General features: G+C 47.0%; 1 protein-coding gene and 1 pseudogene across 1 annotated transcript in view; one reads left to right on the top strand and one right to left on the bottom strand.

Annotated features, from left to right (window-relative positions):
* The window catches only part of LIN7B (lin-7 cell polarity scaffold B), a 1,167,120-nt gene that overhangs the window by 758,347 nt on the left and 385,913 nt on the right, over positions 1-22,860 (bottom strand). The window lies entirely within an intron of this gene.
* Positions 10,523-11,431, top strand: LOC143957021 (small ribosomal subunit protein eS6 pseudogene; annotated as a pseudogene).

The raw sequence follows: 22,860 nt of genomic DNA, 5'->3' as shown, positions 1-22,860 counted from the left end.
ATCAGAGCCAAGAGTGGAACCCAAAACCATTGTGATAACTGCCCAACCCACCCCCCCCCAAAGGACTGTCACGGGACGTGGCTAACAAATACCCTGAGAGAGACCATACATCCCTGGGCAGTAACCAGGGTCTCAACACACCAGGACATCAACTGAAGGAAAATGTCTCGACTGCTTCTGACCCAAGGGTGAGCCCCGTGGTGACAAGACACCAGCACCAATCAACTAGCCCCCAACAACAGCCGGGCTGAAGGAAGTGATAGCAAGCACGGATGATATCGGTATGGATGCCAAGACGGCCCAACCTGACACACAAACTAGAGAAATGACAGACAACCAGACATGATAACAACAATACCCCCCTGCCTAACTAAGAATGAAACATGAGCAGAAAAGTCAAGACCACCGCGCGTAAAAGAACCTGGCGGACGGACCCCCCCCCACATGTAAATGGTAAGTGAGCCCGAGTAACCTGCAGTGCAGACAGGTAATTAACTGAAACTCAGGGCTAGTGTACCCACAGGCAAGGTGGGTAGTCGTATATATGTGGTGAATGAACATGCAACGTATGACGTATGGTATACGGACGAGTAGATTGCGGACAACAATCAATTAATAACGAAACCTCAGCCTGTATGGATCTATAGACGTGACAGATCCTGATGTGTGAGCCCTAGCTACCTTACCCAGGTACAAACATGACACAGACACGATGGGACGTGACAATCAACAAGGACGAACGACTACCAGAGTATGCCATGAGAAAAACAACGCCCCTCTGAGAAACTCCGAGACTGAACACCAAGTCTGAAATACCATGACAGGCATGCTGGCAGCAACACAAAGACAGAAAACGCTGAGACAGAAAACGCTGAGACAGAAAACGCTGAGACAGAAAACGCTGAGACAGAAACACAACATGTCATGAAGAAAACCATGACAGAAAATGCTGAAACTTAATGCTGATGCAGAAACGTAGTGACAGAACCAGAGGCAAAACGCAATGACAGCAACAACCAAGACTGAAACGCTGAGGCATAAAGGAAAAGCCAGAAATCCTGGTTCAGAACGCCATGACAGACATCCTGGTTCAGAACGCCATGACAGAAATCCTGGTTCAGAACGCCATGACAGAAATCCTGGTTCAGAACGCCATGACAGAAATCCTGGTCCAGAACGCCATGACAGAAATCCTGGTCCAGAACGCCACAGCAGTCCAGGGGCAGCACTATGACAGCAATCCTGGGGCAGAAAGCTACGACAGACATGCCGGGGCAGAACACTATGACAGGCATCCAGGGGCAGAAACACTATGCCAGACATGCTGGACAGAAACACTATGACTGAAAAGCTGGACAGACCGCTATGACAGTAAATGCTGCACAGCACGCCGTGACAATAATGCTGCACAGAACGCCGTGACGGAAAAGCAGCACAGAACGCTGTGATGGAAATTCTGCACAGAACGCTGTGACGGAAATGCTGCACAGAACGCTGTGATGGAAAAGCCGTACAGAACGCTGTGACGGAAATGCAGCACAGAATGCTGTGACGGAAATGCAGCACAGAACGCTGTGACGGAAAAGCCGCACAGAAACGCTGTGACGGAAATGCAGGACAGAACACTTAAGACAGCAACGCTGAGACAGAACCGCTGAGACAGAACGCTGCTACAGAAATGCTGGACAGAAACGCTGAGACAGAAATGCTAGACTGAGCGCTGCGACAGAAATGTCACGTGGAGCTCAGGTGGGGGGACCCGCCACGTGGAGCTCAGGCGGGTGGGGAGACCCGCCACGTGGAGCTCAGGCGGGTGGGGAGACCCGCCACGTGGAGCTCAGGCGGGTGGGGGGGAGGAAACCCACCACATGGAGCATAGGGGGGGCCCACCACGTGGAGCTCAGGAGGCCCACCAGGTGGAGCTCAGGAGGGGGGGGCCAACCACGAGGAGCTCAGGAGGGGGGAGAGACCCACCATGTGGAGCTCAGGAGGGGACCCAATGAAATGTATTGAAAATGCAGCAAGAACACATTAATAACGCACCTGTGTTACCGTTTGATGCTTTTGAGTCGCAAGACCTATCAAACACACACCATAAGCACAGTAAAGTCATGGCAAAATCAGAGACAGCAGGGGGAGCCATTAGCTCCTGCCAATCACAAACACTGAAGAGGGAGCGGCGGCAGGGCTGTGCCCCATTCCGTGTGTCTTATGGACACACAGGACGGGCTTGGGAGCACACACACACACACACACACAAGTGCCCCCCGTAGCGAGTGGCTCCAAACTGGGGCACTGGGCAGGAGGAGTCCAGAGTGCCGACGGGGTACCCAAGAATCGAAAGGATCGGGGCCGCTCTGTGCCAAACCAGACAGAGCAACTAAGTATAACATGATAAATGTAAGCCTTTAGCATCACTTTAAATTGATGGGTTTGTTCCATGTTTAGTGAACAAGGTATCTTGCACTTTAGAGATGATTAAGCATTTGACCCTGCATATGTGAGGGGGAGCCGGCGCGGCCGAATATCTCCCCCTCCCCCAGCCAGGAGAATCGGTGGTTACCCTACATATGTGAGGGGGAGGGGGAGTCGGTGCAGCCGATCACCTCCCCCTCCCCCCACGAGCAGAAACGGCGGGCGCTCCATACCCGCGAGGGGAGAAAGGGAGCCGGCGGCAGCCGACTACCTCCACCTCCCCCCACCAAGAGAATCAGCGGCCGCCCTGCCGATCACCCCCTCCCCCGCCGCCACATGAAAAAGGGGAGAGAGGATCTAGCGGCTCTACACAAGGATGGTATTTTACAGAGAAAAATGACATGATTAAAATAAGCTACATACACATCACTACAAGTGTGTGTTTTTTTTTTTTTTTTTTCTTGCTCCTATCAGTTTTCCGGACGAAAAACGCCTATGTGAGGGGGGGGGGAGCCGAATACCTCCCCCTCACCCCCGCTGGGAGAATCGGCGGGTATACTGCATATGTGAGGGTGGAGGGGGAGCCGGCGCAGCCGATTACCTCCCTCTCCCCCCGCCAGGAGAATCGGCAGGTACTCAGCATATGTGAGGGGGGAGGGGGAGCCGGCGCGGCCGATTACCTCCCCCTCCCCCCGCCAGGAGAATCGGCAGGTACTCTTGCATATGTGAGGGGGAGGGGAAGCCGGCGCAGCCGATCACCTCCACCTCCCCTCACCAGGAGAATCGGCGTGCGGAGCACAATACGCCTCCAAGGAGTCCGAGGGGTCCCGGCAGGGTGTGCACCTGTCCCGCCTCGCCGGAGCGTCCCAAAACTTGGCCAAGTGGTGCCTGGCTGCCGCGATGTCCCTGCGAGGTTCCGGCTGCCTCTCATGCCTTCACATGTGTGCTGAATGGGCAGAGTGAGCCAGAAGAGGACAGCAGTTGCCAAGGAGGCAGGTACAGGGACCGGTGCCCCGGGCTGTGTGCACAGCGAGGAGGACGGAGGAGCAGCTGTTCCTGGAGTGACAGTGAGGGGAGGGAGGGAAGGGATCGCCACGACACACACCTCCACGTGTGCACAAGAGCAGACGATCTAACCCTCGTGCCCTGCTCAACAGTCAAGGGCTCTGACAGCCGTGTGGTTGGCGGACCGAGGCTGGAAGGACGGGCGGGCGGACACCCCCCCCCCCAGCTCCCCCGGCATGAACGCCACGGGAAGCGGGGAGGCCTGCACGCCTGCAAAAAATGAGCAAAAGGGGAGAGTGTGAGGAGGAGAACGCTCCCCAGGCACCCCCCCCCCCCCATGAAGCTGGAACATGGGGCCGCAAGGACGGGCAGGGCGGCCCAAGTAGAACCCAGGGATGATGAGGACAGACGAGGAACTGATCCTCCATCAGTAAGGGGGACATGCTGGAAAGGGGGGGGGGGGCAGGAGCTGGAAGTGACGACCATCCACTCAGAAACCCTAAAGACACTGACCCTGACAGAGGAGGAGGTTTAAATAGCCCTCTCAGGCTCCTCCTACAAATACAGGCTGGCCTGCGGCCAGCCTTCAACTAATCTTTGTTTTCATTTACTGCTTGGCTTTGTTTTAGGTGTCTCCTAGGTATTTTTGCTGTTTTTTTTGGACCTTTTTCTACAACGGTGCAAACCCAAGTTCAGTGCGAGATGAGGTGACAGTCTCTTCTTCAGATAATCTTATTATGTTGTGGGTCTGCTACACGCACACCTTCTTTTTGTTGCTAATGTATGTAGTGCATTACTGACAAAAATATTGCTCATTTTCAGCACCATGGCAGAAATATGTGGGGTCAGGAAAATGGCGTGATTGGGGAAATTTAAACATCACTGTGGGTGTTATTTACTAAAGGCACATCCACTATGCACTACAAGTGCACTGCAAAAGTACACCTGAAACTGCACTTGGAGTGCAAAGTGGATTTGCCTTTAGTAAATAACACCCATTGCCACAGAAACCAACAACTTTACTCCAAATACTGCTTTTGCGCATTGAAAAAGGAAGCCACACATTGTTGATAATTTCACTTTTTACTCAAAGCACATTCACATGTGTGTGTTTAGAAAAGGGTTTTACAACAAACCAACATATTTGGCATATAGAAAACATTATTTTAGGTAACATTTTTATAACTTGGCGTTTTTGTGTAAACAGGCATGTATCAAAGCATAACATACAGTACACAGGAACTTACAAAGTTCAACTTTGAAAAGTGAAGACAATATCAGACATGAGTATGTACAAACTGTGCTGATATTGCCTTCATCAGATGGGGTGCCACCCCTGGAAAAGCCAAATTTGGAAGATACACACACTGAGAATACAAAAGTGGCCATTTTCCTCCTGATCCCATGCCTAAATTGTCAACATGTACTATCTCCCATCATGGGGTATCAATGTACATGTTTTTGGGGGTGCAACCCCTTCATCTCAGCCACTTTCCACAAAACACGTACATTGATCCCCCATGATGGGAGATAGTACATGTTGACACACTGTGTGCATCTTCCAAATTTGGCTTTTTGAAAAATATAAAAGTTTCTTGAAAAAATAAAAAAGCTAGCTAGTTTGGGGTGTTTCAGACTCTCCCCAAAACATCAATGATGTTCTTCATTTTCTGTTGAACATCATTGATGTTCTTCATTTTCTGTTGAACATCATTGATTTTTTTCTGTATATTTTCTAAATCGTGATTGCACCCCATTATCTCCCCAATGAGGATCTCGGCACTTTCACTGGTAAAATGTGATTCTTCTTCCACATCACCTAAAAAAATAAAAAATAAACACACCATGTATTATAAATACGCAGACATACATTGATTAGCTTACCAGAAGCTGTGGTCTCCGACACTCACCTGTTGTGGTGACAATTTGTCCAACTTCAACAATCTCTCCTTCCTCCTCCTCCTTCTCTGCTTCTGGTGTTGGAATTTCCCCTTCTTTGGGAGGTGTGGGGTCCCTGGTGTCCTCAGACGTCCCGAGTCTTCTCTCTCCTATGAGAATGTAAAAAAGGAATACTTAACACACAGAGGGCAGAAATAGGAATATGAAACATTGCTTGGAAGTGTCGTACAATTGTGTTTTTTGGCCGAGTTTAAAGGTGAGAACATTATTTTGGACACTTTCTAAAGCTGGAATACTTACCTGCAGTGTCAACAAACGTAGTGAAGTGTAATTTGGGAAAACATTGTTTTGGGAGTGGGCTAATGAATGATGTTTATTACGAATGATTGAACCCATGAACTTGAAAGTGGCCATTTTAAACTGTGCAACATTAAATCAAAGCACATGGAGCAGTATGCAAGCAATAATAATAATCTGAACACACGACAACTACTTACTTTTTTGAAGAACACGCTTGATCCTTCTGTACTGATCGTGCTCCCTCAGTTTCAGGTCTGACCAGCGTTTTCTCAGTTGATCCTTGGATCGTCGTACTCCAAAATTCTTCTGAAGACTCTTCTCAACTTTAGTCATGATCTTGGCCTTTCTGATATTTGGGTTTGGGTAAGGTCCATACTTCCCATCATAGTCGGTCCTCTTCAATATGTCTACCATCTCCAACATCTCTCCAAAAGACATATTTGAGGCCTTAAATCTTCTCCCCCGGGATCGGGATGTTTCAGACTCCGGGCTTTCCTCGACCTCCTCCTCGTCAGTGGAACTATGATTGTGCACCTGCTTTGTCTCTGCCATGTGCTCTCCCCACTGCGCCGAAAGAGAAGGGGCGGGGAATAGTCTAGAAAGGACGTCAGGGTCGGGCGGAGTTTCACGCATGCGCACTGTATATAAAACGCAACACACGTGTGTCGTACGTACAATCTGTGAACAGAGGGAGAAGCTGATAAAAAAGCTGGTAAAAAATTGTACCTTTGTTTGCATGATCGGCACGATCATGTAAACGAAGGTACAATTTTTTTACTTGGTACATCACTAACCTATACTGCTTCTAGATTGAGGGCTGCATTGGGACAAGATTTAGTAGAGTTTAGCCTGACATTAGGGTTTGTCTTGTGTTGTGTCTTGCAGAGATTATGGATGGGTTTAATGACCACAGTTTCCTCCATCTGTTCATCGATAAGTACAGGGAGCTGCCCTGTCTGTGGCAAGCTATGCATCCACATTACAGTAACAAACTAAAGAGGCAGGCAGCGATGGAGAAACTGGTTGAGTTTTTGAAGCCGGTGGTCCCCAGGGCAAACATCAACTATTTAAAAACTAAAATTGGTGGCCTCACGAGTACATATCTGAGGGAGCAGAAGAAGGTGCTGAAGTCCATGCAATCTGGCTCTGCAGCAGATAACGTTTATGTCCCCAGGCTGTGGTATTATGGCAGGATGCATTTTCTGTCAGACCAGGCTGATGTCAGGGAATCCCTCTCTACCCTTCCTTCTATGCGTCCTATGCTACATTCCATACCTGCTGAGTCTTCCGATGCCCAACCTGGGCCTTCCACTCAGGAAGAACTGGAGGAGCCCAGCTTGAGCCAGGTATAGTATTGTTCTACATATTTTGGGAGTAAAAATTAATGATGTTAACTTGATTTTTGCTCTCTAATTGCTGATTTTAGAACATGTTTCACATATCAATAGATAGTAGTGGCTAAAACCTTTGGGCCAAGAATGAAAAATGCTGGGATCAAAATGATAGTCTTTTGTATTGGTTAACAATTTGCAACAGTCTTGAGCTGAAAATTGTGTGTGTGTTTGATGAACCAAAAACTAAAAAACTATGTCCCTTTTTCATACACAGGAAGACCTCAGCCAGGAAGAAGAGGGTGTGGAATGCAGCAGCCAAGAGGTGGCTGGGGAAAGTGGCAGCCAGGAGGAGGCAGGGGTAAGTGGCAGCCAAGCGGTGGGCAGGCGGAAGAGCCTGACTGAATCACAGGTCCCTCCCCTCCACCTTCCACGCAAAAGGGCCAGAAAGGGGGGGGGGGGGATGTGGAGGAGTCGGCTCTGAAGCTGATCGGGGAGGCTTCAGCGGCCCTCAAAGCCACCCCCACCTATCAAGAGGCCTTTGCTGCCTGCAAACTCCAGTAAATGGAGGAGGGGCAACAGATCTTGTGTGAGGAGCCAATTATCCACACCTTCAACAAGGGGCTGTTGGGCCAAATCACACAAGCAACACACTTGTGTGATTTGGCCCATGCCCCTCCTCCTCCTCCTTCTGCCACACCTCCAGCACCACAGCCACAGCCTGGAAGGAAGCGTGGAAGGAAGACCAGAGTGTGATAACCTGGGTTCAGTCTGGTCTGACAGAAGATGAAGCCTCTTGTAGGACCACAGCCTGAGAACATAGATGTCATCTGCTGCTGTTCCGGGTTTCTTGGACTTCAGGATCAGACTGCTCTCCCTCAGACATGTACTCCTCAGACCACCAATTTTTGCATTTAAATAGTTGATGTGTGCCCTGGGGGCCAAAGGCTTCGCTAATCTCCCCAGTTTCTCCAGCGCTGCCTCCCTCTTTATTTGTTACGGACACCTAAATAAAGGTTTTTTTGGGTTGAAGAAATACTTGCGTATGTGTTTTACTTCAAAGGGGACAGTTTATTTGTGAGTAGGCAGGTACATTTCAAAAATACAAAGTCAAATGAATAACAAGGGGCACCAAAACCAAACAACCTCCTGTAGATTAAAAAAGAAAACAATAAATTAAAAAGATAATAAGGGTGTTGTGGTAAGTTGACACACAAAGCACACCAAAAAAATGCAAAGATGAGCAAACTGTCAAAAAAGGAGATGCTGATTAAAAAAACCAACCACAAAATAAAAAAAATAAAAACAAAAATTGGAAGTCGGAAGAAGAGGGCGGCGGCGAAGAAGAAAGCCAGACTCCTCCGCTAGTGAAAGAGCTAGCAAAAGAGCAGAAGATATCGGAGGAGTCCGGCGAGAAGACCCCCGAAGACGGAAAAAGACCCCCGGAGCTGTGCAATAAACGATTTTAACCCTTAGGTGTTGTGTTTTTTTTCTCCTTTTTTTCACAGGTGAATGCGTAGGGGTACATTGTACCCCATACTCATTCACATAGGGTGGGGGCCAGTATCCGGGGGCCCCCTTATTAAAGGGGGCTCCCAGATTCCGATAAGCCTCCCCGTCTGCAGACCCCGACAACCAACGGCCAGGGTTGTGGGGAAGAGGCCCTTGCCCTCATCAACATGGGGACAAGGTGCTTTGGGGTGGGGGGGCCACGCGGCCCCCCTTCCCCAAGGCACCCCCCCATGTTGAGGACACGCGGCCTGGTACAGCTCAGGAGGGAGGGGGCCGCTCGCTCGTCGCCACCCCCTTTCCTGGCCGGCCGGGTAGCGTGCTCGGATAAGGGTCTGATATGGACCTGTGGGGGGATCCCCACGCCGATTTTTTGACGTAGGGGTTCCCCTTTAAGTCCATACCAGGTGAAGAAAGTCTGCTCATTTTGAGCACGTCTCCAGGTAGCTAGGGCCAGCAAAGGAGGCGTCGCTGGCCCCGACTACTTGGAGACGCGCTCAAAATGAGCGGACTTTCCTCTGTGTGTGTGGCCGAGTCCGTTCATTTCAAAAGTACGGCGGATAGTCCTGCGGACTTAGTACGCCGTATTAGTCCGCTGAAAAAGTGCCATGTGTGGGCAAGTAGCTCGTTCGGACAGTCCGGCGGAAAGTCCGCCAGATAGTCTGCTACGTGTGTACGCGCCATTAGTGTGATGGTCAGTGGTAAGAATGGTCCTTACACTTGTGGTCATTGGGAAGAATTACCTCCTTACAAATAGCTAAAAAGATCAATGGGAAGGCGAGCGCCCTGGCCAATGGTGTCTTCCCATGCTGGACGGTTTATGACTGTTGTATCTCCTAACCTGCCTTACGATAGTGTTCCATTTGGAGGGCTCAAGTTTGATCCATCTGCAGACCCATTTTGTGATTAAGCGCTCCCTACCGGGACATCTGGTAAGGGGCTATTATTACTTGTCTGGTGGAGGTGCACCTGGTTTTTCTTCACGCTGATTGAAAAGCTTTACGATTGAATAAGATCCCTTCCACACAGGGTGTCTCTCCAGTTGGACTGTTTATGGACTTTATGTTATCACATATAGTTTTAGAACCGTTTGAGTTTACTTTATATGCCTTTTTTTCTTTGAATTGCACATTTTTTTCCTTTTTGGTTCATAGCCTATGAGGGAGCATACATATTCACTGTATACAATTATAAGTAATGTTTTATGGTTTATTTAGTTATAAGTTTGGTGTGTTAGAGTTATAGATCACAAGATACACCTGTTTAAGGTAGATTGGTTTAAATCCTAATAGAAATATTGGGGATTGCGCAGTTCTCTTCTTTTTTCTTAACCTTTGGAGGAACCCTAGGGTTCCACAGAACCCTGGTTGAGAATCACTGCACTAGAATCACACAAATGTTTACTGATTTGGGTATTAGCATGTTGAACAAAGTATACAAACACGCCATATTTGTCTTAGGTCTTAAAGAGTCAATACAAAAGGGTCCGCTCCTATCACGCCCAGAGTAATGGATCTTGAGAGGTTGTTATTAGTAGCAAAGGGCCTAGAATCTGCACAGAACAGTAAAAAGGTAGCTCCTCTCATGATGCACTCTGACACACCGTATTCGCTCCCACTTGCACTAACGCTGCGTGTTTGTTACAACTGCACTCCAGAAGGGAACGCCAGAGCTGAAGACCCGGAAGTCTGCCCACAAGCAACTAGGCCCCCAACCATGACCCACATGAAAGCGCTCAGTACCAGGGACATGACTGCCCACCTTGCACACCACGCTGCCCTTCTCCAGATCACATGTATGTTCTCCACTAGGATTCAGGCAAGCCTGTGTCACCTGCTTGCTACACCTGGACTGTTATGCCACAAGGTGCCCAGAACTCTCCTTCCCAATACAATCCAAGGCAATGGCCCTCATCCTGGACACCTGGATGAAAATACACCCAGACATTGTACTCCTTCAGTATGTAGATGACCTCCTGCTTTGTGCAGATACCCTCCAACGTGGTGACATCTCTGAAAGTCTCTTACCTACTTCCTCTCTCCTCTTTCTGGTGAGGAACCTGAGATAGGCTGTGCAGACATGAAGCTTAATATCTCTTTCCCAGCCACTGGCTGCCAGAAGCTGATTAAAGTTGACAATGAACACAAGCTGCATACTTTTTATGAGAAACGCATGGCCACAGAAGTTTCAGCTGATCCCTTGAGTGAGGAATGGATGGGATATGTTGTGCGCATCAGCGGAGGCAACGATAAGCAAGGTTTCCCCATGAAACAGGGAGTTCTAACCCACGGCCGTGTTCATTTGCTATTGAGTAAAGGTCACTCCTGTTACTGTCCCAGGAGGACTGGTGAGCACAAATGCAAGTCTTTGAATGGCTGTATTGTAAATGCCAACTTGAGTGTGTTGAACTTGGCAATTGTCAGGAAAGGTGAGAAGGACATCCCTGGCCTCACAGACAACACTGTTCCACGTCGTTTGAAGCCTAAAAGGGCAAGCAGAGTCTGCAAGCTCTTCAACCTGTAAGAAGACCAGGACTGAGGCTCACAAGATCCAGCGTCTTGTACCCCTCGTGACACCTAGAGTTCTTCAACACTCGCAGACGTATTGCCCTGAAGAAGCAGTGCACTCAGAAGAATAAGGAGGAAGCATCAGAGTATGCCAAGTTCCTTGCTAAGAGAACAAAGGAAGCAAAGGAGAAGCACCAGGAGCAGATTGCCAAGAGGTGTCGACTTATCACTGAAAGCCTCCTCCATCACGTAGCTGAGCAAGGATGCAAGGCCTCAGAGCAAAAGGTCCAGTGGTGCAAGCAAGGACGCAAGGTCTCAAAGCAAAAGGTCCAGTGGTGCAAAGAGAAGGTGGTTTTCCTAGGCCACTTCATCTCCCAGGGCACTCGACATCTCACGAAGAAAGAGTTGCTGCAATCAAAGCCATCACCTTGCCTCAAGGTCAAAAGCTCCTACATGCTTTCCTAGGATTAATCTCCTATTGCCGCTCTTGGATCCTGGGGGCCTCCCTCTTGATGCAACCTCTTTGACATCCTGAAATCCCATCCCTTCTCACTTTCCCCGGAAGCTGTGGACAATTTTGAAGTTCTGAAGGAGATCTTCTCCACTGCCCCTGCTTTGGGCCTCCCAGACTATGAAAAGACTTTCAAACTGTTTGTCTCAGAGAGACAAGGACATGCCACAGGAGTTTTGGCTCAGGCCCATGACAACAGGCTCAGACCCATCAGTTATTACTCTTGCCAATTGGACCCAGTAGCCAGGGGGGGACCCTCCTGTCTTAGAGCCGTCTTTGCAGCCCAAGCCCTTTTGGACAAAACCGCTGACCTGGTGTTGGGCCATCCTTTAATCCTCCTTGCCCCTCATGACATAACTGCCACACTAAACCAAGTACAGCCCAAACACCTGTCTTCAGCAAGACACCTCAGACTCCAGTGTGCCTTGCTTCTCCCCGATAACATCACTCTGCTCGGATGCGATACCCTTAACCCATCCACTCTACTTCCACTTCTTGAGGGGGGAACCTCTTTGGAGAATGATCCCCACCTTGCCGCTCATGACTGCTTTAAAGTATTGAAGATAGAGACTTCACACCTACCGACAGTTAGTGAAATGGCCCTTGAGAATCCTGACTTGACAATCTTTGTGGATGGTTCCAGGTATGCAGACAGCGCTGGATGGTACCACACAGGATATGCAGCCACCACTGAAGATACAGTTCTTGAGGCTTCAGCATTACCTTCCTCCATGTCTGCCCAGGAAGCAGAACTACGGGCCCTAACAATGGCATGTAAGTTGGCAGAAGGAAAAAGAGCTAATATCCATACAGACTCAAGATACGCCCTCGGCATTGCCTGCAATTTTGGGGTCATTTGGAAAACCAGAGGGTTCCTAACAGCAGCAGGTACACCTGCAAAACACAGTACAGCTATCAAGGACTTAATGGATGCCCTACTCCTACCAGCACAAGTGGCTATACTTAAGGTAAAGGCGCACGGCAAGCAGAATTCTCGAGAAGCACGAGGCAATCACCTGGCAGATACCGCTGCAAAACAAGCTGCAAAGGGAATGCTAGAAGTGGTCAGCAGAGTGAATGCACCCATCCTGGATGATAAAGTGGACACCCCTGAGGAAACTGTACAGACCACCATGACTCTACAAAACCCTCCTGTGAGTAGGACCTATCTCAAGGAGCAACAAGAAGCAGTTGATGGTGCCTCTCATCTATCAAAAACTTTGATGAACGCCCTAATCAACAAATACTACTTAGCTCCGGGGATTACTCCACTCACCAACAACTTTTGCAAGTCATGCACCATCTGTGCTAAATGTAACCCAGGAAGACAGGAAAAGGTACCTTTGAAGCATCTGGCAAAAGCCCAGTACCCCTTTCAAAGGATACAGATTGACCACATCCAAATGCCAAAAAAACGGTCAATACGAGTACGCATTAGCCTTAGGGGTCACACTAGCCTTCCACACCCCATACCCCATACCATCCTCAGAGCAGTGGGAAGGTGGAAAGGCTAAACGGTACAATAAACTCTAGAATGCTAAAAATGTCTCAGGAAATGGGAACGAGCTGGCCAGATAGCCTGCCCATAGCCTTATTTAGTGTTAGATACACTCCAAGGGGAAACCATGGCTTGTCACCCTATGAGATACTGTTTGGTTCAGCCCCCAGACTGGGTTGTTACTTTCCACAGCAATTACAGCTCCAATCTGATGTATTGACTGATTATGTAACTGCTTTATCTCGAGAATTAATCCGCATCCCTTCCCAAGTGTTTTCTTCATTCCAGAGAGCTAGATGCAGGGTCACACAAGTTAGTCTCTGGTGACTTGGTGCTGGTGAAGAAGTTTGTGAGAAAACACACCCTTGAACCCAGATAAGATGGTCCTTTCCAGGTTCCCCTAATAACCACCCCATCAGTCAAAGTGGCCGGAAGAAGCTTGTGGATACACACCTCCCACTGCGAGAAAGTCCCTGTACCTGAGGAAGAGGCCAAGGGGACCAAATGATTCTATATATACTTTTCATTGTGATTATTGCTCAGGCACAAGAGGTAGCCATCAAAAAAAAGATGGTATGACCCAATTCTGGTATAACTCATCCAATACACATGTTGCCACTTTTATATCCTCTTACGAACAGATACTTCCAGGTACTATGTACCAGATCTGTGACCTATTGGGGTAACAACTGTGATTCCTGGGGAGCAGTGGGTTGGAACATTGGGGGTACAAACCTGAAAGTGCCCAAAATAAAAACGGATAAGAATGGGAGGTTACTTTTAGGTAGAATGACAATCAACAAGCACACAGATCAGTATTTCACCAAGGAGTTCAGGCTGACCATTGAGAATCCTAGCCCAGGAGACAGTGGGACCTATGTTCTGGGCCTATGGTGGGGAAGTGTGTATTCCGGTCTTAGCAAATCTTTCCAACTGAAAGATATGTTCAATAACCCGGAGTGGGGAGCTCCCCAATCTACATCCAGCTCCAACCCCCCGAGGCCCCATATACAGACATTAAAAAGGACATGGTGGCCATAGCAGATCCTACCTTTGAGGAAACTATGGCTGCAGAAACCGTGTTTTCAGATGCCAACCTGTGGCTAGAGTGGCTGAGGTGCAGTGCAGGGAAACAGAACAAAACCAATTGTTATGTATGTGGGGGGGGGGGGGGGGCTAGGCCTCATTTGGGAACAGTACCCCTGAACATACTCCCAGAATATGAGACATGTTTCCTTAGCCTGCTCACCAATACAACCACTAACCACTCCCTGTGTGAACATTGGAAGGAGGAATATCCCATAGTCGCCAAGACCCCCAAGCCAGGAGAAGGTATCACCATATATCCTGGCAATTACACAAGCTATGGACGGTACCAGGGGGTGGGGAAATCTCTTGGGAATTTCACTAAGGGTTACTGTGAATCTTATAGTGAGGCCTCTGCAGATCTAGAGCAAAATCAAGTCCAGTTTTTGGGAGATGTGTACAGGATCTGCGGAGACATGAAAATCAGAAGCAGGTTGACGGAACAGTGGACAGGAGAATGTGCACTGGCCAAGGCCATAATGCCTCTGCATATTTTCTCAGAGGCCCCTATACAGATAGAGCCAGACACGAATAACGCACCCAGGCCTAAAAGAAGGCATAGGAATGCCCCAGCAGGAAGCTTTGACCCTCATGTGTACATAGATGCCATAGGGGTCCCTAGAGGAGTCCCAGATGAGTTCAAAGGAAGAGACCAAGTCGCCGCGGGATTCGAGTCTCTAATCGCTATCATCACCGTATACAAGAATGTAGACTGGATAAATTATATCTACTACAAACAACAAAGGTTTGTCAATACACTAGAGATGCCCTCCAAAGTTTAGCTGAACAACTAGAAGCCGATTCACATATGACCTTCCAAAACCGTATGGCCTTAGATATGGTCCTAGCTGAAAGGGGGGGGTATGTGTAAAATGTTACCTGAAACAAGTGCATGCTGTACTTATATCCCAGATAACACTGGCCCAAATGGTAAAGTGACCTTGGCCATTAGCAAACTTGAGGATCTGTCTAAGGAATTAAAAAATAATTCAGGGCTCACCAACCCCTGGGATCAATACTTCACCAGGATCAAAGATGGGTGGCAAGGGTTATTAACACAGATAGGAATAACCATTCTGATAATTTTAGTGACTTTGGCTGTCGTGGTCTGCTGTATTCTCCCCTGTCTTAAAGTGTGTAGAAAAAGCTGTTGACCAAGCCACTCCCACATTTGTGAACCAGGAAATACCAGATGAAGATTATGAAATGCACTCCATTACAGACATTCCCTCCCCCAATATGTAACACCAAAAGGGTTATAGGGACAGACAGCACCTGACTGCCCTTCTCCAGGCTGCATCAAGGGGGGTAGTGAGTTAGTTGCTGCCTTTTTCTATATGCAGTCTGAAAAAAGTTGCTGACGGAATGGGCCAGGTGGAGTAGGATTTAGTGCAAGGGACATATTTAGAATAGACATTTTAAGGGGGGAACTGTAATGTATGTGACTAAGGTATCACATTAAATTGTCATATAAGGTATTAGGTAGCATGCTAAAATGCCTATTTCAATATGTAATATCACTGTATAAGCTTACTAAAACCTTAACTCTACTTCAGATAACTCCCCTTGTCTTGAAGCCGAACCGCAAAGAATTATAAAAAGACTGTGCCACTTTTCCAAGAAGTGCACACAAGACAGACATGACATCAACATCTATGATGCCGATCGAATTACCTGCTTGTTACTTTTTAAAGCTGAAATTCCTATTGATAGATGTTATGTGGAATCACAAAAAAACAAGGATTTCTTTTTCAATATTGAAACAGGAAAAAAAAACTAGGGGGATCAGCAGTTTCTGACATTCAAAAATATTATAAGGCGATAGTGCTATCTAGAATTTGTCGAATGGGTAGAGGAGAAAGAAAGGGAAAAAAGGTGTGTGAATTTAGAATGCACATATAGTAAGGCACAACTTAGTAAGATAGTGTGGAACCCTCCAAAATATAGGACACTAAATCCGAATACAAATGAATTGACACAGATTGCACTTAAGATTTGGGATGGGGTATATAAAAAATTAATTCGTCACTATAACTCACCGCTCATAGCACTGAAGGAAAATGAATATTTGCCACCAGGAAGTGGGGTAATAGGAGGGAATTTGATGAAAAAAGATAAAATACAAATAAAAGATATTGTTAAAGAGGGGAAACTTATATTATATAGAGACTTGGAACACAAGGGATTAATGTTAGTTAATGAATGGTGGTATATCCAGCTGGCCTTCTTCATCGGAAGTTTGCCTCAACCAATAAGATCTCAAGACGAGTTGACTATGTTGGCGCGACTCTGTACAACAGACAATTCTAAAGGAATCGTTTCCAGGATGTATAGGCTTTTGATGTCGGTCGACGAGCTGGGGGTCCCGCCAATGTTAAAAAATGGGGGTGTGTGGCTTGCAGCCGGGACGAAATGGCCGCTTAATTCCCTAGCTCTGTCCGCGGGAGCCCTTACAATGCTCACCTCAGGAGCCAACACGCCACCAACCATCGGGAAATCCAAAGGGCACGGATTCCAATCCCGCTCTCGATCCCCAAGGGGATTTGAGAGCCGCAACGGACGCAATATCCCGGAAATATTCCGGTCCCGATCACGAGAGGCCGAGGCTTCACTTGCAGCCTACACAGATCTGCACTCTCCCGACTGAAGCGCCCTGGCGAACGAGACCCCGCCGAGGTCGGATAGCCCGCCTAACTCCCGTGCCCTCACAATGTCAGATCTCAGGTCAGTCGCAACAGATATCAAAAGCTCCTTAACAGCAGTAATCACGGAGCTTAGGAGAGATATCCATGCAATGCATATGCGGGTTGCTGAAGTGGAGGAAGCTGCTGCTAGAGGTTTAACAAACAGATGAGAGAGGTTAACAGATACATGGAAGACCTGGACAACAGAGGTCGCCGACACAATGTTCGGGTGAGAGGAATACCAGAAAGTGTTGAACAAACACATTTAGCCCAGGCTACTATACAGATCTTTAATGATCTGCTTGGCAGACCACCAGAATCGCCCATTGAATATGAGAGGCTACACAGGGCTCTGAAACCTAGAAGCAGAGACACTGACCCTCCCAGGGATGTTATCTGTTGTCTGGTAAACTTCAAAATTAAAGAGGACATCTTAAAAAGTGCCAGAGACCGTCGCAATTTGCACTATCAGGGTGCTGAGATAAAGATCTACCAAGACCTTTCTCCTATAACATTGCAAAACAGGAGAGATTTGAGCCCCTTGCTTGAAATTCTACGCCGTAAAGACATTCAATACAGGTGGAGGTTCCCCTTTGGCCTCACAGCCTCTGCAGCTGGTCGCACGGCCTACTTAAGATTACCAGAGGACCTGAGAGGTTTCTGCGGCACCTTGCCAATACCCCTAGTGGACCTCCCGGATTGGTACAAGGCATTTCGTGCCAACACACTCCAGAGAACCAACTCCATGGATACCATCCCAGAAAGAGATGACTTCCACATAAGGAGACGCAGATCATCATCACCGAACCCACCTCCTCAAAGAAGTCCAGGTGACAGAGTGTTCGCCAGCCCCACAGCTTCACCCGCTCATAGACAAGCCAGACCAGACTGCTCATAGACTTATCTGAAGTAATCAGGAGCCTATCCGTTCTCGCTCCTAAACCAGATAACCAGGCAATTTCTATTTGCTTGCCCTGTGTATATCATTAATCTGTTCTCACATCACTTTTTTGTTTTTCTTTTTAAATGTAGGGGATTAAGCCCCTCCCCCCTTTTTTTTTTCTCTTCCCGGATAAGTCTGTCTAGGACCCTTCAGAGACTGTCCCTATTATCAGAAGCATCCCATGGGACCACGACATAAATAGACTCAAATCTTCTTGGACCCTCCATTTGTGCTACATGGGATTGGAGAATCCTCACCATCAGACTTTAGATCAGGAGCAGTCTTTCCTACTCAGAAGCCTGCCACAATGACCCCCACTGTACCCCCTTTCGTAACAGATTAGTATACCCTCGTACACGCATCTGAGAGCTTGTATACACACACCCCCTCTGTTTCCCCTCCCCCACCTTCCTTCCCTACCCTGCTACCCCATACTTTGGTCTCTCGAGACCCCTTTATAATGCTCAGATGCTCGTATGGGAATGTTTGTGTTACTACGGGAGGTCTATAGACACTTCCCCATAAGGTTACCTGAGTATATCATTATAGAACATCATTTTTGTCAAGTTGAGCTACATAAACGCTCCCTGAACAAGTCAATACATCTGAAGGGCCATACACCCACCGTTACCCAGATATTACCAGTTTTCTTTTTCTCTATTTTGTTTATTGTTTTTTCTTACTGCTCTACTTTAAGGTTTATGTTTAACAACCATGGTTATATATAGCAAACTACGAATGGGGGAGGGGGGTGGGAAAGGTTGATCTTTATAGACAACAAAGATGTTACTCTTTCTTGTTACATGAGGGCCTCATTCTAAACCATCATTGCTGATTGTAATTTCCTCTCCTCTGTACACCCCTTTTTCCTGTAATGTATTGAGACCATTGTGAGATATAACTTAATTCTCTCCCTATGCTTTATTCCATGTAGTAGGCTCCTATTCGCTCACATATAACCACCCAAGGATTCCCGCAGGACCGACACTCATAAGAACTTGACCCGGACTACCTCACACGCTTTCACTCAGCGGTAGACCACCTCGACCGCTGACCTGTCCCGGACCTGAGGACCCTCTTCAGGATAAGGTAGCTGTGCTACACAACTCCTCAGTTTCTACAGTTCTCCCCCTACTATTTCCTCTCTCTCCCACCTGTCCCTCACCTTTTTTCCTCACTATACCCACCCTCTCTTCACCCCCCCACCTTTCGATTTAGCTCCTACTTCCACTTCATTAGTCTCTTGTGTCTCCCCCATAACCTACCCATCGCATTACGCTTGGAGTGCTTCTAGTCTGGCTTGATCCCAACTCATTACCAATTTACCCTCGCTATATTACCACAGGGAATAACCTACGCACATCTAATCACTAGTGATTCCTGTGCCATTGGTGGTAAACATGGCTACTCCAAGCCCACATTTAGAGCCAAATACTCTTAAAATAATCTCCCAAAATGTTAAGGGTCTTAATATACCTGAAAAACTGAGTCAAGTTTTATACTTGATGTCTAAGATGAAAGCAGACATCATCTTTTTACAAGAAACTCACTTCTGTACTAAAAACATCCCCAATCCCAAATTCCCCACAGCATACCACGCTACAAATCCTCTAGCTAAAACTAAGGGAGTTTCGATCCTATTTTCAAAAAAATATTCACTGGCAAATGAAAGGCTCGCTAATTGATCCGGAAGGACGCTTCATTTTCTTAAAGGGGCATTTACATAATCGCCCAGCCACACTTGCAAATATATACATTCCGCTCAACTAAGCTTCTTCCGCTCGGTTATCGACAGCTTGACGAATTTTCAAATAGGATTGATCATTCTCAGAGGAGACTTTAACATGCCATTTCAACTTCTCTTAGATTCTTTATCAGGTACATCTTCCCTTCCCTATAGGACCCTGAGACAGATTAGGTCCCAACTGCAAAGTCTTTCCCTACATGACACATGGCGTACTTTACACCCAGACACCAAAGATTACACCTTCTTCTCCCACCCACACAACAGATACTCCAGGCTTGATTACCTATTTCTTTCCCAGAGAGACCTTCCCTTCCTCAAATTTGCCACTATTGAACCCCTTCTCATTGCTGACCACCACCCGATTTCGATACACCTCACACTCCCAACTCAGAAACAGACAACAAAAACGTGGCGATTATCCGCATCACTTCTCACATCAGAAACTGACATTAACATGATAAAATCCAGCCTCCATCAATACTTTTTAGAGAACAATAACCCGCTTGCCTCGCCCTTATCTATCTGGGAGGGTCATAAATGCACTATTAGAGGACAGTTCTTGCAACTAGCAGCCCTCAAGAAGAGAGAAAACCAAGCCATAATGTCAGAATTAATTCTTAAAATCAAACGATTAGAACAAACCCACAAATGATCCCTAGCTCAGGGCACCCTAGAGGAACTATCTAATGCGAGACAGAGGCTTTTGGAGCTATTGGGTCGCAAGACACGTCGTAAATTCGTTCTCACGCAAAGCAACAAATGTGGTAGTTTACTTGCTCGTGCCATTCTTTTGAAAAGAGCTGCCACGAACATTCACATGATAAAAGATGTGAAGGGTAAAACATACACCTCCTCGGAAGATATAGCAGCCCAATTTGAACGTTACTATAAGGACTTATATAATTTACCCAGTCATCCAGAATCCTCTAAATCCCAAAGTCGGAGAGCATCGAAATTTCCCAATTTCTTACAAAATATAATCCCTGTGCGATACCCGGGGAAGTATCCCAAGACTTGGATAACCCTATTACAGAGACAGAACTCAAACAGGCCATAAAACAACTAAAAACTGGTAAGAGCCAGGGCCCAGATGGCTTCTCAGCTCCCTACGATAAAATTTTTGCTGACTCCTTATCAACACCCTTCCTTAGAGCATTTAACTCCCTAAACGAGATACCTACCCCTTTCCACAGGCTGCTAGAAGCACACATTACTGTGATTCCTAGGCCTGGGAAAGACGCATCCTCAGTCACTAGTTACCGGCCAATTTCATTACTGAACCTCGACGCAAAATTATTTGCCAAAATCTTAGCTAACCGTCTCCTCCTCCTCCTGCCTTCTCTTATAGGAAACTATCAAGTAGGATTTGTCCCTGGCAGGATAGCCAGGGATAATACTATTAAGGCCATCAATCTCCACCACTGGCTATCATCCCAAAAATACAAAGGCTTTTTCCTGTCTTTGGATGCGGAGAAGGCATTTGACAGGTTGGCTTGGGACTACCTGAGGGCGGTACTTCGTCAACCTAGGCTTACCAGACAGGATGCTTAATCTTATTATGTCTCTTTATACTATTCCAACGGCAAGAATACGAGTCAACGGCCACCTGTCAAATGCCTTCCCCATCCGAAACGGGACCAGACAAGGCTGCCCTCTTTCCCCCATTTTATTTATCTTAACACTTGAACCCCTCCTGAGACGGCTCCAAAGTAACACAGATATTAAGGGTGTGCCAGTGCCTGGACACACCCTTAAGCTAGCGGCCTTTGCAGATGACATTCTGTTATTTTTAAGTGACCCTTGACCTCAATTCCAAATTTGCTCAAAGACTTTGAATTCTTCGGCCGAATTTCTAACTTGAAGATAAACTTCTCAAAATCAAATGCTCTTAACGTATCCCTACCAAAAGATTTAGTCACACAATGTCAGAATTACTTCCCGTTTACCTGGAAACCGGATGCCATAACCTACCTAGGAATACAACTGCCCTCGAAACTCCAAGATCTATTTTCAGCTAATTTTCTTCCTTTATCCCGTACCATAGCTGAAGATTTATGCAACTGGGATAGACCTCACTTTTCTTGGTTCGGCCGTGCAGCCATTCTTAAAATGAACGTGCTCCCACGGGTTCTCTACCTCCAACAAACTATCCCCATCCAGATCCCCTCCTCTTTTTTCCTGAATCTTAAACGCGCTTTCACTAAATTTCTTTGGAATTGCAAACGTCCTAGAATAAATTACACCCAACTTAAGAAACCTAAAAACAAAGGAGGAATTGACCTTAAATATTACTCCTTAGCTTGCCACTTAGTTAGAATAGTGGACTGGACAACTCACGAAACAAATAAAGACTGGGTCATATTAGAGGACTCATTTTCAAACACCCCACTTAAATCCGCACCCTGGATCTTGCCCCCCCCCATATCCCTAAAACACTAAAAGAACATCCTCTAATCGGTGCAACGCTAAATATTTTTAGGGAAGCGGTTAGGAGATTTAAACTTTCCTCTAACCCAGGGCCTCTAACACCTCTTCGGCTTAACCCCGCTTTTATCCCCGGAATGTCCAGAGATTTTCTCAAAAATGTCCGGCCATCTCAGGATATCCAAGCCCGTCAGTTCTTCAGAAATGGAGAATTTCTAGACCACATTTATCTTCCCACTAACACAGAAAATGGACTTATTTCCAACTACGACACTTCCTCAGGGCAACAAATCGAGACGAAGCGCTCTCTAGACAGCTGACTCCATTTGAGACTTTATGTTCTCAATCATCACCTCAAAGACACTTATTTTCAGCGACCCATTCATTACTCTTCTCACCTCTTTCCCCAAAGGAAGGGAAAGCCTGTCAAGCATGGGAAAGGGACCTCCAATTACACTTCCACGAAGAGTAGTGGGAAAGAATATTACTGATTGCTCATGAAGGTTCCCTAAATATCCAAGAAAATACTTTCAAACCCCTCTACAGATGGTATCGAACACCTGACATTATCAACAAATTCCACCGTGAAGTTTCAAATAATTGCTGGAGGTGCCTCAACAACGTAGGGACACTCTTTCATATTTGGAGGACCAGCCCAAAAATCCAACAGTTCTGGACCCAAGTACACGCCATAACCTCCTCAATCACGGGCCTCAACATAGAATACTCACCAGCTCGCATGATCTTAAACCACACTCACACTCCCGCACATAATTAAAGAAAATCCCTTAGCTTACATTTACTTAACGCCGCCAAGATGTGCATCCCAGCTCACTGGGGTTCCTCTGACGTCCCCTCCATTTGCGAATGGCTCCACAGAGTGGAGAAGATAGCTGAGATGGAGGAGCTCATACATACGGCAAGGGACTCCCCACACAAATATGCCCAGACTTGGGAAAAATGGACGCGCTACTTAACCAATGGGCCGCTATTTAATGGTA

Source organism: Lithobates pipiens, unplaced genomic scaffold (genome assembly GCF_037356315.1).
Source record: "Lithobates pipiens isolate NorthernLeopardFrog02 unplaced genomic scaffold, aLitPip1_a1.2 Scaffold_48, whole genome shotgun sequence".
Taxonomy (NCBI): domain Eukaryota; kingdom Metazoa; phylum Chordata; class Amphibia; order Anura; family Ranidae; genus Lithobates; species Lithobates pipiens.
The sequence above is the reverse complement of the archived record's forward strand: the minus strand, read 5'-3'. Positions and strand labels throughout refer to the sequence as shown.